General features: G+C 43.7%; 1 pseudogene across 1 annotated transcript; it reads left to right on the plus strand.

The window, feature by feature from the left end:
- Window positions 1-1,742: 1,742 nt before the first annotated feature.
- On the plus strand, window positions 1,743-11,567 carry LOC124028004 (annotated as a pseudogene). The gene is made up of 11 exons (XR_006837536.1): window positions 1,743-1,887; window positions 2,655-2,734; window positions 3,545-3,659; window positions 3,955-4,047; window positions 4,428-4,692; window positions 5,905-6,025; window positions 7,280-7,432; window positions 7,627-7,712; window positions 8,342-8,522; window positions 9,624-9,804; window positions 9,885-11,567. The product of XR_006837536.1 is annotated as a WW domain-containing adapter protein with coiled-coil-like (transcript).
- Window positions 11,568-13,168: the final 1,601 nt, after the last annotated feature.

Consider the following 13,168-nt stretch of genomic DNA (forward strand, 5'->3'; position numbering starts at 1 on the left):
CTTGCAATACTTTGATTAGTTATAATGGGTAGTACTGTGCACAGCCCATGGAGGAATGAAAACACTAGGTAGAGACTAGGGTTGGTTTATAATTTTGTCATATTGCATTGGGCCCTTTGAGTTGTTTAACTTTAGACTATCCGACATACTGGGCCGGGCAGGGAAAGTGCAAAGACCTATACTACCCTTTGTATCAATACTTTTTCAATCATCAAATGTCATCGGCCATGTGCATTCTCAGAGATGGGCTTTGTTGTTATTTCAACCACTGCAATTCGTCTGACTGCATTGCAAATCATTGATGAGCTGAAGGGTTTGCGAACCTTTTTCGACAAGGGAGTATCCCGGAAATAGCTAAGTGTGTGGAGGCGGGACTGATTTCATTGCTACGCCTGTTTCCTTTCACTGGCACTGCACAGAAGAGATTGTGCAGTTTAGGCGAGCAAATAATGGACCAAAGGCCAACATAGCTATCCACTGTGCAAATCTAGTTGCTGGCCTTCCCAGCTGGCTAACTAATTACCAAGGCATCACCAAGATAAATTAACTGAAGACGATAATACTATTTTGTTGTCAATAGTTCACCCCCTTCGCGCACACACACATCAACACGGCATTGATGGTAATGCATACAAGGAAACAACCGAGACTCAGCGATGGGTAAACGACCATACATTTTGTCACTTCTCTTTGACAACTCTACCCTTCCCTTGACATAATAATGTTAGCTATGTAGCTAAGGTTTTCATTTATCTAGCTAGTTAGTTACAACTAGCGAACTACGTGGTCGCTAGGTAACTAACGTCAGTAGCTACAGTGGCTAACTAGTTAGCTAGTATAATATATTTTTTGCAGCATCAACATTTCAAATTTGTGCCTATAGCTAGCTAACTTTCCTTTGTCTATATTTCAGGTGTACCGACCGAAGGGATTCACAACCCTATCAGGTAAAGCAAGTGAATATAGCACCTTAGCTAGCTACGTAGTTAGCAAGTGTGTTAGCTAGCTAACGTACGTTAACTCGTAAGCCATGCAGGCCTTTAGCTGGCTTTTAGTTTTGCAACTCAAAAGCCTTGGTTCAGGATTTGGCAAAATTACCTTAACGTCAGTGAACACAAGTTGGGCTACAACTAGTTAGTTAAATTACCTAGCTAACTAATGCTGAACAATAACTTATAGTTAACCAACAAGCTAGCTGCCGACTGTATTTCCCTTGGCGTAACATTAGCCAGCTAGTCGTTAGCCAACTAACGTTAGCTAGCTATGTTTATTTTTACGCGGTAGCTAGCTAACTTAAATACAGTCCTTGATAGCCAGTTAGATAACCAATGGAGCATAACGATCTAATATATTAGCTATCTATGTTGATGGTGTGAATACTGCACAAATAATGGATGTAGTAACCATTGTAGTAACTCAGAATACGTAAAATGGCTCAAATTGCAGTACAACAAATTGACAAATGTAGACAAAAAAATAAGTGGTTTAAGGAAGCTAGTTAGCTAGCTTTGCAAGAAACAACGTTACAAACGGTTGTGCATACATAGCTAGGCAGGAATGAAAAGTACAGCACAATCAATGTCAAGAGTAGGAAGTAGGCCTACAGTATCATATGTCAGTGGGTGGAAAGGTGTTCATCCATAAAGAGGAAACGTTGAATTGCTATGTTGACTGACACAAGCCTATATGTATTGCAGACACACAAATCCCAGCCCAAGAGTCAATCTACCACCCTTCACCGTCACGATAAAATGCGAGATGGGTTGTCAGATCCTACACCACCCTACAAAAATGCTCCGACACTCTGATGAAAGTCCAGTCAATAAGCACAGTGACGGACACAGCAAAACAAAAAAACATTTCACACACTCCGAGGCCAAGATGGTGGTAAGCCCAAAGAGAAAGAACCTAGCTAAAGAACCCTTTCTCTGTATTTTGGTAATATTACTTAAATGTTTTTGCTTGTGTGCACAGAGAAGCTTGCTTTTGATTAGCCAGTTCAGGTATCCTAGCCTGGTCCTAGATATGTTTATGCTGTTTAGCCAATTCCTGTGGGCCTTGTTATGCCAAACAACCCTAGGAGTTTGCTATACAGCACCACCATATCTGGGTCCATTAGAAATAGCCTACATCAAACTGTTGATTTACACTGTAAATTGGGCTATTGAGAGGTCTTGGACTACTTCCGCATACATGACACCTGCTCAAAACATGCATGGCTACTTGTGTACAACAAGACGTTGAGTCTGTAAGGCCCAATTCATGACTGAAGATATCCACACAAAACTGTTGGTCAAGTCTATACACAGACATCAAAGCAAGATTAACATGAAAGTTATGTTGCTGAAGTTCCACAGGCGCTTTTTAAAGTAGTTAACTCGATGTTGTCTTGTCAAATGAGAGAGTATTGTAGAATGATGAAACCGTAGTGCACCTAGGCTAGCTACATTACTGTGATGCTTTTGGGCACTAAAGTATACAATTTTGACATACTGTACTTTGGTGCTTCATGAAATGGAAAGCTGCTGTAAATTCCATGGTATTGCAAACAGCTTTTGTTCAATGGATAGGGGGTAGCCTAACCTGTCATGTCTATGGTTGCTAATAGTGTGGTCTCCTTCGTAGATGTTCTCATCATATCATTTCTTTTAAAGGGACCAGCTGCTCTCCGCAAGAGAATTCTCACAACCACAGCTCCAACTCGCACTCAAATCAAAGCAAGGCATCAGACACCGTAAGATACCTCGTTGTACTTGAACCAGTGATTTCTGAAAGTAGGCATCCACCAGGCTGGGGTTCTAACATGGGTCTCTAAGCCACAGGACAAGCTCTGCTTGTTTACAGTTCAGTTTTGTGTGACAAATTATGTCAATCGGCTCTGTCAGGATGTTGTGTAAAGGATGATTATTCTCTGGTGTCCATCCATCCTCATGATCTGTCTATCAAGAAATACCTTTTTTCAGCTCGCAAGAGTTTTTTGTTGTTATTGCCTACATTCACAACCAGAAACAAACCCATCTGCAGAGAAACGATGGACTAGAGCCCCTGGAACTGAAGGGTTAGCTCAGCATACACTTGTGTCAAGAAATTACCTGGTGAATGGACCTGAAGCGACCCAGTAGCCAAGTATCACTGCTAGCCTTGTTGGACACATCCTCATAGCCCCAGGTGTAAATCTGTCCTCTATATAGGCAGGGTAACACAGATATTGCAGAGTTTCAGAATATAGATATACACCCTGACATCCACATTTGACTGAGGCAGACTAGCCTAAATAGTGTACAGGATCAGCTTGCTTTTATTAATAGCAAGTCGAATCAATCAATTATTGAGCAAGTCAAATCAGGTTTTTATTAGTCACAGGTGACCTTGTAGTGAAATGCTTACTTACAAGCCCCTGTATCTCCCACACCGATTTTCACATTAGAATCTGATTACCAGCCGCTAGCCTTTATCCTGATTTTCCAAAAGTAGGCCTACTTGAACCCAAAACCTACGCTAGTGTTAAGTTAGTTGACCTTTATGTTGTGCCTTCTTCCCTCAGCCTCACGAGCCTGCAGACTACTGGTCGGAGCACATCAGCTCCTCGGGCAAGAAGTACTACTACAACTGCAGGACTGAGGTCTCTCAGTGGGAGAAGCCCAAAGACTGGCTGAGAGGTAAGGCCTCGACCAATGGAAAACAATGTCTCACTCATAAACATCATACTCTTCTTCTCTTTAGCTTAAACTCTTCCGTTTCTACTTTAAATCGCAATACAGTCCAATATGTCCCAATATCCCCTATTTCTGAACCTCATCGATTGAACATGCTGAAAGGTCCCATAACTTGGATCGGTAGAGTACAGGTTCTGACATTAACACTCCCATACTGAATTCAACCAGCAGTTACACTGTTTAATTAAATGTAATCCTGACAATGACCTTCAGTTTCTGTATTTTGTTGTGTCCAGAGAGCAAAGGCAAAAAGACCCGTCTAAGAGAGAGTCCAACACATTCCCTAAAGACCGGGACTACAGACGAGAGTCTGTGGACACAGCCACCACAAGTAAGTATGAAATCTACAGAGGGGGTCGTTTATGGGAGTTGTTGTCTAAGATTCAGATACACTAACCACATCTGGATTTTGATGTTTGCCTCTTTAAATAAAACTTTCTTTGTTATAGTATGACTATACCTTTGTGAAATGTTCAATCATCTACTGTCTTAGAATTTGGCCGCGTGTCGATGGTATGAAGTGACTTATTTCCTCATCCTCCTTCGTCTGCACTGATCTGAAAAGACTTGACAACTGTATGTGTTATGGCTATCACCTTTTCAATGAACAAAATGGAGATGAGTACAGCAAGTCAGTCTGAACCACAGAGAGGTACATCCTGTCTATCAAGCCAGAGTCTATTCAGTCCTGTTCTTCCTTTCCCTCCATAGAGAGTACTTCAGGGGACAAGTCGTCCTCCAACACTGCTCCTTCCCAGTCATCTTCCTCCACCAATCCGGGCCTGAACCAAGCCTCTGGCTCTAACCCCACCCCCTCCTCATCCTCCTCCATGGTCCCCGTGTCCCCCTCTGTCCAATCTCAGGCCTCGGGCCTGCTCCAAGACCCCGCCCTCCTGCGGCAGCTCCTCCCAGCGCTGCAGGCCACCCTGCAGATGAGCAATGGCAGCATGGACATGGCCAAGATCAATGAGGGTGAGTCGCCTAACACCACATTTCTCCTTCTTGAGCTTTAGCAGACCTGGGTCCAAATAAGCTCTGCCTGAAAATAGGACTTAGAGTTCAAAGGTCAACTCTGGAGTATGATGTGATCCTTGTAACTAGATGCAGCAATAGGTATTGAAAAAAGCCTTTGCTATACTGAAATGTGAAACACAAATTTGGATTTTCTGATGTCTGAAGTGATGATATTACAACAGAGCCAGTGGGTTTGGTCAGAAGGGTCTTTTCATAGCAGGTTAGGAGAAGCTAAAAGACTACAGTTGTCCGCGACTCGAACACGCAACTGTCGGTCCCTAGCTGTACACTATCTAGCCGAACGTGCAACTGTCGGTCCCTAGCTGTACACCATCTAGCCGAACATGCAACTGTCGGTCCCTAGCTGTACACTATCTAGCCGAACACGCATCTGTCGGTCCCTAGCTGCACACCATCTAGCCGAACACGCATCTGTCGGTCCCTAGCTGCACACCATCTAGCCGAACGTGCATCTGTCGGTCCCTAGCTGCACACCATCTAGCCGAACGTGCATCTGTCGGTCCCTAGCTGCACACCATCTAGCCGAACGTGCATCTGTCGGTCCCTAGCTGCACACCATCTAGCCGAACGTGCATCTGTCGGTCCAGCTGCACACCATCTAGGCCACAATCGCTTTTGATCCTCAGTCTGATATTTCAGAAGACGTCTCATTGGGTTTGATTTCTAAAGTTTCTGTTACTCAGACAGGATCAGATATTGAATCGGCTTAATTCACCATATCGAGATAAAAGGAGTAACTCAATTGAGGGAAGGGGTTTTTGGGTCCTATTCTTGTGCATGGGCGATCCTGAGACGACACGCTTCTCGTCAACCACATGGGTTGTGAATATAAAATCATCTCATTAAACTACCCATTCAATGACAGATTTGCATAGTCTATATCCTCAAACTTAACTCTGGACCTCAAAGCCAGTTCTATTGATTTGTCTCATTGTTCCCCTCGTAGGGTAAAAGTCCAATATCATGTCTGCTCACCTCTTTTCTAAAATTGATTATTGTATAATGCTGCCATTTTGAAAATCACTGTCACTCAACAACCCGTCTGCTTGATATTCATTCATGTATGGACTGGTCTGTGCGTGGTATATACATAACACTCATATGGGTGCCTGTATCTGTGTTCTCATTGTCCTGTGTTGTTTTTCTCCTCTAGTCCTCATGCTGCTGTTACCCAAGCTTCCCTGCAGTCTATGCTTCATAAACTCCTCACTGCTGGACCGTCTGCTTTCAACATCACTGCTCTTTCTTTCCTGCTGCTCAACACTCCAACCAAGGTATGGCTGCTGTCACACGTCATCACCTTCTTTTGACGTCTCTCTGTTAGAATGGTTTTTCATTCCAGTGTCTCCTGGTTGATGTATAGAACTAGGATATATAGAATTACACTTCTATTCAGATAGAAATACATTGGGAGTATTCGCCTATTGGATATTTTCAGGGTAGCTGTTCTTTTTGGGAGGATTCTCCTATTGGATATTTTCAGGGTAGCTGTTATTGTTGGGAGGATCCTCCTATTGGATATTTTCAGGGTAGCTGTTATTGTCGGGAGGATCAAATCAAATGTATTTATATAGCCTTTCGTACATCAGCTGATATCTCAGTGCTGTACAGAAACCCAGCCTAAAACCCCAAACAGCAAGCAATGCAGGTGTAGAAGCACGGTGGCTAGGAAACTCCCTAGAAAGGCCAAAACCTAGGAAGAAACCTAGAGAGGAACCAGGCTATGTGGGGTGGCCAGTCCTCTTCTGGCTGTGCCGGGTGGAGATTATAACAGAACATGGCCAAGATGTTCAAATGTTCATAAATTACCAGCATGGTCGAATAATAATAAGGCAGAACAGTTTAAACTGGAGCAGCAGCACGGCCAGGTGGACTGGGGACAGCAAGGAGTCATCATGTCAGGTAGTCCTGTGGCATGGTCCTAGGGCTCAGGTCCTCAGAGAGAGACACATAAACTACTGCAGCATAAATACTGGAGGCTGAGACGGGAGGGGTCAGGAGACACTGTGGCCCCATCCGAGGACACCCCCGGATAGGGCCAAACAGGAAGGATATAACCCCACCCACTTTGCCAAAGCACAGCCCCCACACCACTAGAGGGATAACTTCAACCACCAACTTACCCTGAGACAAGGCTGAGTATAGCCCACAAAGAAGGATCCTCATATTGGATATTTTCAGGGTAGCTGTTATTGTTGAAAGCTTTAGCTGAAGATTTGACCAATGTCTTTCAAGAAGATGTATGGGCGTACGTTCAGTTCAGGGCAACGTATGCTAGTTTTTGTTGTTGAATAATCGATCAAATTTGGTTATGGATGTATTTAACCAGGGTGCGTCCTCTAAGCAACGATATCCACTGCTTTTCATTAAAGTTTTGGATGCATAAGAAAAATGCAACCTTTAGAATGACTCATGTCTTTATAGGCATATTTATAATGTAGTTATACCCTTTGTGTATGTGAGGTTAAGGCTGTTCTTATTAAAAATAGTACCTTTGTCTTATTCGCCTCCTGGACACGAACCAATAGCGGCCCTGCAGGCAAGTCAATCGCCCATATCACTAACGTCAGACGCCCTCCTCGCCCCGCTCATACGTGTCGCCCAGGAATGGCACGCCCCAGACCAACCTCCTTACCCAGAAACCCCTGCTCAGTATGCCACCTGCCACCTCCCAACCAAAGGTCAGCACCTCCACGGAAACTCTAAGCTTGTCCAATGATATTGTTATGATCGAGGTGTATGGTTTTGTCATTTTAACCCTGTGATCTGAGTCTCCCCCCCCCCCCCACCTCACCATTATTTTATCTGTCCTCTGCTTTCTTCTCCTTCCCTCTTGCTTGCTTTTAATTTTCTTTCTTATTTTGTCCCTCTGCAGGTTACCCCAGTGAAACCAGGACCAGTTTCTCAGCAGGCTTCAGCAGAGAAACGTCCAGAGGACCCCCGAACTCTCCTACAGCGGAGGTACATAACTAACACATTAGAGGCTGCTGCCCTATGTACATAGACTTGAAATCACTTGCAACTTGAATAATATTTACGTATTCTGCATTACTCATCTCATATGTATGTACTGTATTCTATTCTACTGTATCTTAGTCTATGCCACTCTGACATTGTTCATCCATATATATATATATATATATTTTTTTTTTAATTCCTTTACTTAGATTTGTGTGTATTGTTAGATATTACTGCATTGTCAGAGCTAGAAACGCAAGCATTTCGCTACACTCGCAATAACATCTGCCAAACACGTGTAGGTGACCAATAAAATTAGATTTGTTGAATGGTTCTTAGTAGACACGGAGCACTACTTGTATGCCTCCCGCATATACACAGTCTTATGAAATGGAAGTACAGCAATCCCGTTTTGTACCCTTGTCAGAAGAATAGAATAAGGTCAAATGTCCTTATTCCTAATGTCCCTGACCTAGTTGAGATGTACTTGTCTATGTCTGGAATGGTTGTGTATATAGAAGCCCTATGATAGTAGCATCTTATCCAATCAACACAAGTGTCTAGGTGTTAGAATAGAGGTAGTTTCTGTCTGCCCCCGGTCCTTATACTTCTCTGCTGTCTCTCTCGTCCAGCAGTCAGGGGAGTCCGCCACCAGGACCTAACAGCAACTCCACCGGCGGCCACTCTGTTCCCAACGCTGCCTCAGGCCTCACCAGCGCTCCCGGCTCCTTCACTCCCTCGCTGGCCTCTCACTTTGACGAGAACCTTGTCAGGCACATCCAGAACTGGCCCGCAGAGCACATCGAGAAGCAGGTAGAACCCACTGTGTAGTGGGGACAATTGGTTTTGCTCATTCAATGTTGAGTTAGTTGTTTAGAAAGGAATTTGTGCGTTCAACTCAAAACAGTTTCTAGTAGATGGTAGAATAAGGTATTTGGGTGCATAATGGGGTGAACGTCGAGTTAGTCGTTTTACTGTCTGGATGTCTGTCAACTGTGACTAATGGGTTAAATACAGTCATTATCAAAATAGTACCACACTGTTTTGATATAACCGTGATACACAGAAGCTGCTACTGTTGATTTACGACTTGGACTAGTCATGCCTTTGATGGTAGTAGGATATATGCATGTAATCCATTTGTGTGCATATTATTACGAAACGGCAGTTTTTTACATTTAGTGTAGATGGCAGTATCTACACATCCAAGGCCACCCAGGCCATTTCCTATTTGAAGTTGATAAAAGAGAGGGCGTGGCTAAGCTCACTTTTTGGTTTGGGATATGGTGGTTGGATTCTGTTTGGGATGCCATATGGTGGTTGGATTCTGTTTGGTTTGGGATGCCATGTGGTGGTTGGATTCTGTTTGGTTTGGGATGCCATGTGGTGGTTGGATTCTGTTTGGTTTGGGATGCCATGTGGTGGTTGGATTCTGTTTGGTTTGGGATGCCATGTGGTGGTTGGATTCTGTTTGGTTTGGGATGCCATGTGGTGGTTGGATTCTGTTTGGTTTGGGATGCCATGTGGTGGTTGGATTCTGTTTGCTGCTGCTAATGGAGACCTGGTGGACAGATGAGAGACCCTAATCCTTTTTTAGTTCTAGTCAATATTTAGCCCGCCTGACTATAAAGAGCTGAACCACCAAACAACGCTGCGCTGGCTGGTCAGGAAAGTGGGAGAGTAAAAAGCCTCGGGGCACACAGACAACACATGCCCACTTCAACTTTTGTACACATTTTTTTTTTTTTTTATAGCTGGTTATGGAACCATTTAGGCCTAGGACTCTAGGCAGGAGCCTTCTTGGTACTCTGACTAACTAGTACTAAAATACATTTCTGATAAATATTTCCTTCTGAAGATGGCTAATTAAAACTTTTAAAATGTTTTTCTGAAATTTGACCTCAATGCTTTAAGGTTGATGATGTGTGTTTGATGCAACCCCTCACCCGGTTCTGCCTTTCTCGTTCAGGCAGCACGGTTACGGAGGATGCCCACAACATGGGCAGTCTCTACATGTCTGAGATCTGCACCGAACTCAAAAACCTCCGGTCTTAGTCAGAGTGTGTGAGATCCAGGCCACGCTGCGGGAACAGAGGTGAGAACAGGACACACACACTAGGAATGCGTCTTCGCGATAAATTGTTTATTTTCTTAAAACTGTCCATTTTCTCCCAGAATACTGTTCCTGAGACAGCAGAGCAAAGAACTGGACAAGCTGAAGAACCAGAACTCTTACATGGTCTGAGTACCTGTGTGGGAGATGAAAGACGGTGAACCGCTTTAGGCTGCGGGCGAAGCCTGCAACGCGGTCCTCTATGCCCCATGTGCCCCAGTCTGAACACGTCCGTACCGTCATGAACCAGAGGGCGTCTGAGGATGCGGACAAGAGACTGGGCCTGTTGAAGACTTCATGTCATGGGTTACGCAATGAAGCGTACCACTGCCCAAGCCCCTGAAAAAGTGTAGATTTTGTCTAGGCATCCAAGATGTAAATTGTTCTATGAAACCACAGGCTAAAATAATACAGAAGCCGTGTTGAGCTTTTCATGGACACCCAAACCAGTGGATTCTGACAAACCTACAGGTCATACCTTTTTTGTTACCTGATAAACTTGGCTGGCGTCCTTTTGGATTTGAGAAACTGTTGGACTGTGTTTGTTGCGGTTGATAGCCAGTTTTGGTTGGGAATGCATCTTTTTCTCCTCAGACTTGTGGCTTAACTGAAGTTGAGAGGGAACTGAAGGGACTCCGATTGACTTGCGATGTATGAATCACCAACTGATTCCAGGAAGACTCAAATGCCAACACTTCAGCATAGACTTGAAGTGGTGCGTCACATTGCAGATAGGATATCGAACAGCCCACAGGTTAACAGCATATTCTTAAAAGCCAACTTTGATTCCTTCCAGACTCATACAGTTGCTTCTATTCAGTGAGGAATCCTGAATTTAGCAGTCCCAGTTCACTGAGTACTTTTTAAAATGTGAGCCGACAAAGATTCTTAGCTGCTTGACATGAGATGTCTGTGTCGGCCCACGCTCCCTCCCCCCTGGATGGGAATAGTCTGTAGACTTAGTTACCTGTGACCCCTCTTACGTTGGGCCAGGATACTTCTCAGAACATACGGTCCCATGGCGTAACCTTTAGGTCACCTCCCAGTTCCTATCACGAACCCCCAATGGGATCATGCGATAAAGGGCAACGTTCTCGTCGTCCATGACCTCTGCATCAGAACCCCCCTTGATCTGTACTTGATAATTTTCCCCCTCTTCTGCTGAACGTTTGATGTTTTTTTGTTTTGTAAGCTTGTCTGTTTTGTCTTCATCTTGAGTAATTAATTCCTTATGTGCAGTTTCTCTCGATTGTGAAAAAGGGGTCTTTAGTTTCACGTGGTTATGTAAACCTAAATTATTGTTGCACATTATTAATTGCGTTCTTGTGAAGATGATGGAAGAGAGGGTGGAGATGATCCTATGTTCATGGGACTCACCTTTCTCTTGGCTATACCAGCTAATCCAGTACAGCACTAGTTAAATGGAGTCCGTAGTTGACGTTCGCTACATTTGTCTTACTGAAGTTAAACTTTTTTTTTTTTTTTAGGCCTCAGTAATTAAACGTAACTATTTTACACAACAATGCTGTCTCACTCTTTCATATCCACAGACTTAGCTACTCCATCCTCAGACTTCTCCAACCAATCAGTGACATACTGTACCGGCCAAAACATTGGTCTTCAGAACTGGAGAACTCACTTATCTGATAGTTGGGGATTAGAGGTTTTTGTGAGGATGGGGCGACCATAGCTTTGTATATTATTTCTTAAAAGTATATGAGAATAAAATACATTATTCTACCACATCTTTTGATATTCTCATTTTTGCCTGTTGGCTATCACTGTTATCACTTTTTATACTGAAGTTTTCAGTGAAGCTGTTGCATTGTTCCAGAGATGGTGACTGAAAAACAACACTGCCTTGCCTCCAACTGACGATGCACAATGTCACTTGTATTACTGTACGGTGTAAACATGTTTGTCATTCAAATGTGATTACTGCATTAATTCAGCATATTGGTAATTCTGCGAAGTGCATAAGAAGCACAGTTGTGCTAGTTTTTAAAATGACATGACGCTCAATTGATCCCTTTGTTGGACACAAGATGGCAATATTGAGCTAGCAATAGCAATGACCTTGTCTTTCATTGTCTCCTAGATTCCCTTGAGGCTTTTAATTTACACTGAACAAAAATATAAATTCAACATGTAATGTGTTGGTCCAATGTTTCATGAGCTGAAAAACACCAAAAGCATATTTTATTCAAATGTTGTGCACAAATTTCACATCCCTGTTAGTGAGCATTTCTCCTTTGCCAAGATAATTAAATCCACCTGATACAATTGACATATCAAGAAGATCATTACACAGGTGCTCCTTACGCTGGGGACAATAAAAGGCCACTCTAAAATGTATTGTTCTGTCACACAAGACTGCCACAGATGTCTCAAATTTTGAGGGAATGTACAATTGGCATGATGACTGAAGGAATGTCGTTTTAGAGAATTTGGCAGTACGTTCAACTGGCCTCCCAACCGCAGACCACGTGTAACCACGCCATCGCAGGACCTCCACGTCTGTCTTCTTCACCTGCAGGATCGTCTGAAACCAGCCACCCGGACAGCTGATGAAACTGGGTTTGCACAACCCAAATAATTTTTATACAGACTGTCAGAAACCGTCTCAGTGAAGCTCACCTGTGTTCGTTGTCCTCAACAGGGTTGTAGCCTCTGCCATGCTGGAGAAGTGCTCTTCATGGATGAATCCCGGTTTCAACTGTACCGGGCAGATGGGAGACTGTGTTTATGGTGTGTGGGAGAGCGGGTTTTCTGATGTCAACGTTGTGAACAGAGTGTCCCGTGGTGGGGTTATGGTATGGGCAGGCATTAGCTATGGACAACTAACACAATTGCATTTTATCAATGGCAAGTTGAACGCACAGAGATACCGTGGCGAGATCCTGAGGCCCCTTGACGTGCCATTCATCCACCACCTCATGTTTGAGTTTGATAATGCACGGTCCCATGTCGCAAGGATCTGTACACAATACCTGGAAGCTGAAAATGTCCTAGCTCTTCCATGGCCTGCATATTCACCAGACATGTCACCCATTGACATGTTTGGGATGCTCTGAATCGACGTGTACGATTGCGTGTTCAAGTTCCTGCCAATATTCAGCAACTAGGCACAGCATATCTGTATTCCCAGTGAGGTGAAATCCATAGATTTTGGGCTTAATGAATTGAATTGTTGCTTTTACATTTTTGTTCTGTGAAAATGTTGCGTATTTTATTATTTAGTTTAATTTATCAAATTGGTAGTTAGTCTTGTCCGATTGCTGCAACTTAGGAGAGGTGAAGGTCGAGAGCCATGCGTCCTCCGAAACACCACCCTGCCAAGCAGCGC

The sequence above is a fragment of the Oncorhynchus gorbuscha genome, unplaced genomic scaffold (assembly GCF_021184085.1).
Source record: "Oncorhynchus gorbuscha isolate QuinsamMale2020 ecotype Even-year unplaced genomic scaffold, OgorEven_v1.0 Un_scaffold_3611, whole genome shotgun sequence".
Taxonomy (NCBI): domain Eukaryota; kingdom Metazoa; phylum Chordata; class Actinopteri; order Salmoniformes; family Salmonidae; genus Oncorhynchus; species Oncorhynchus gorbuscha.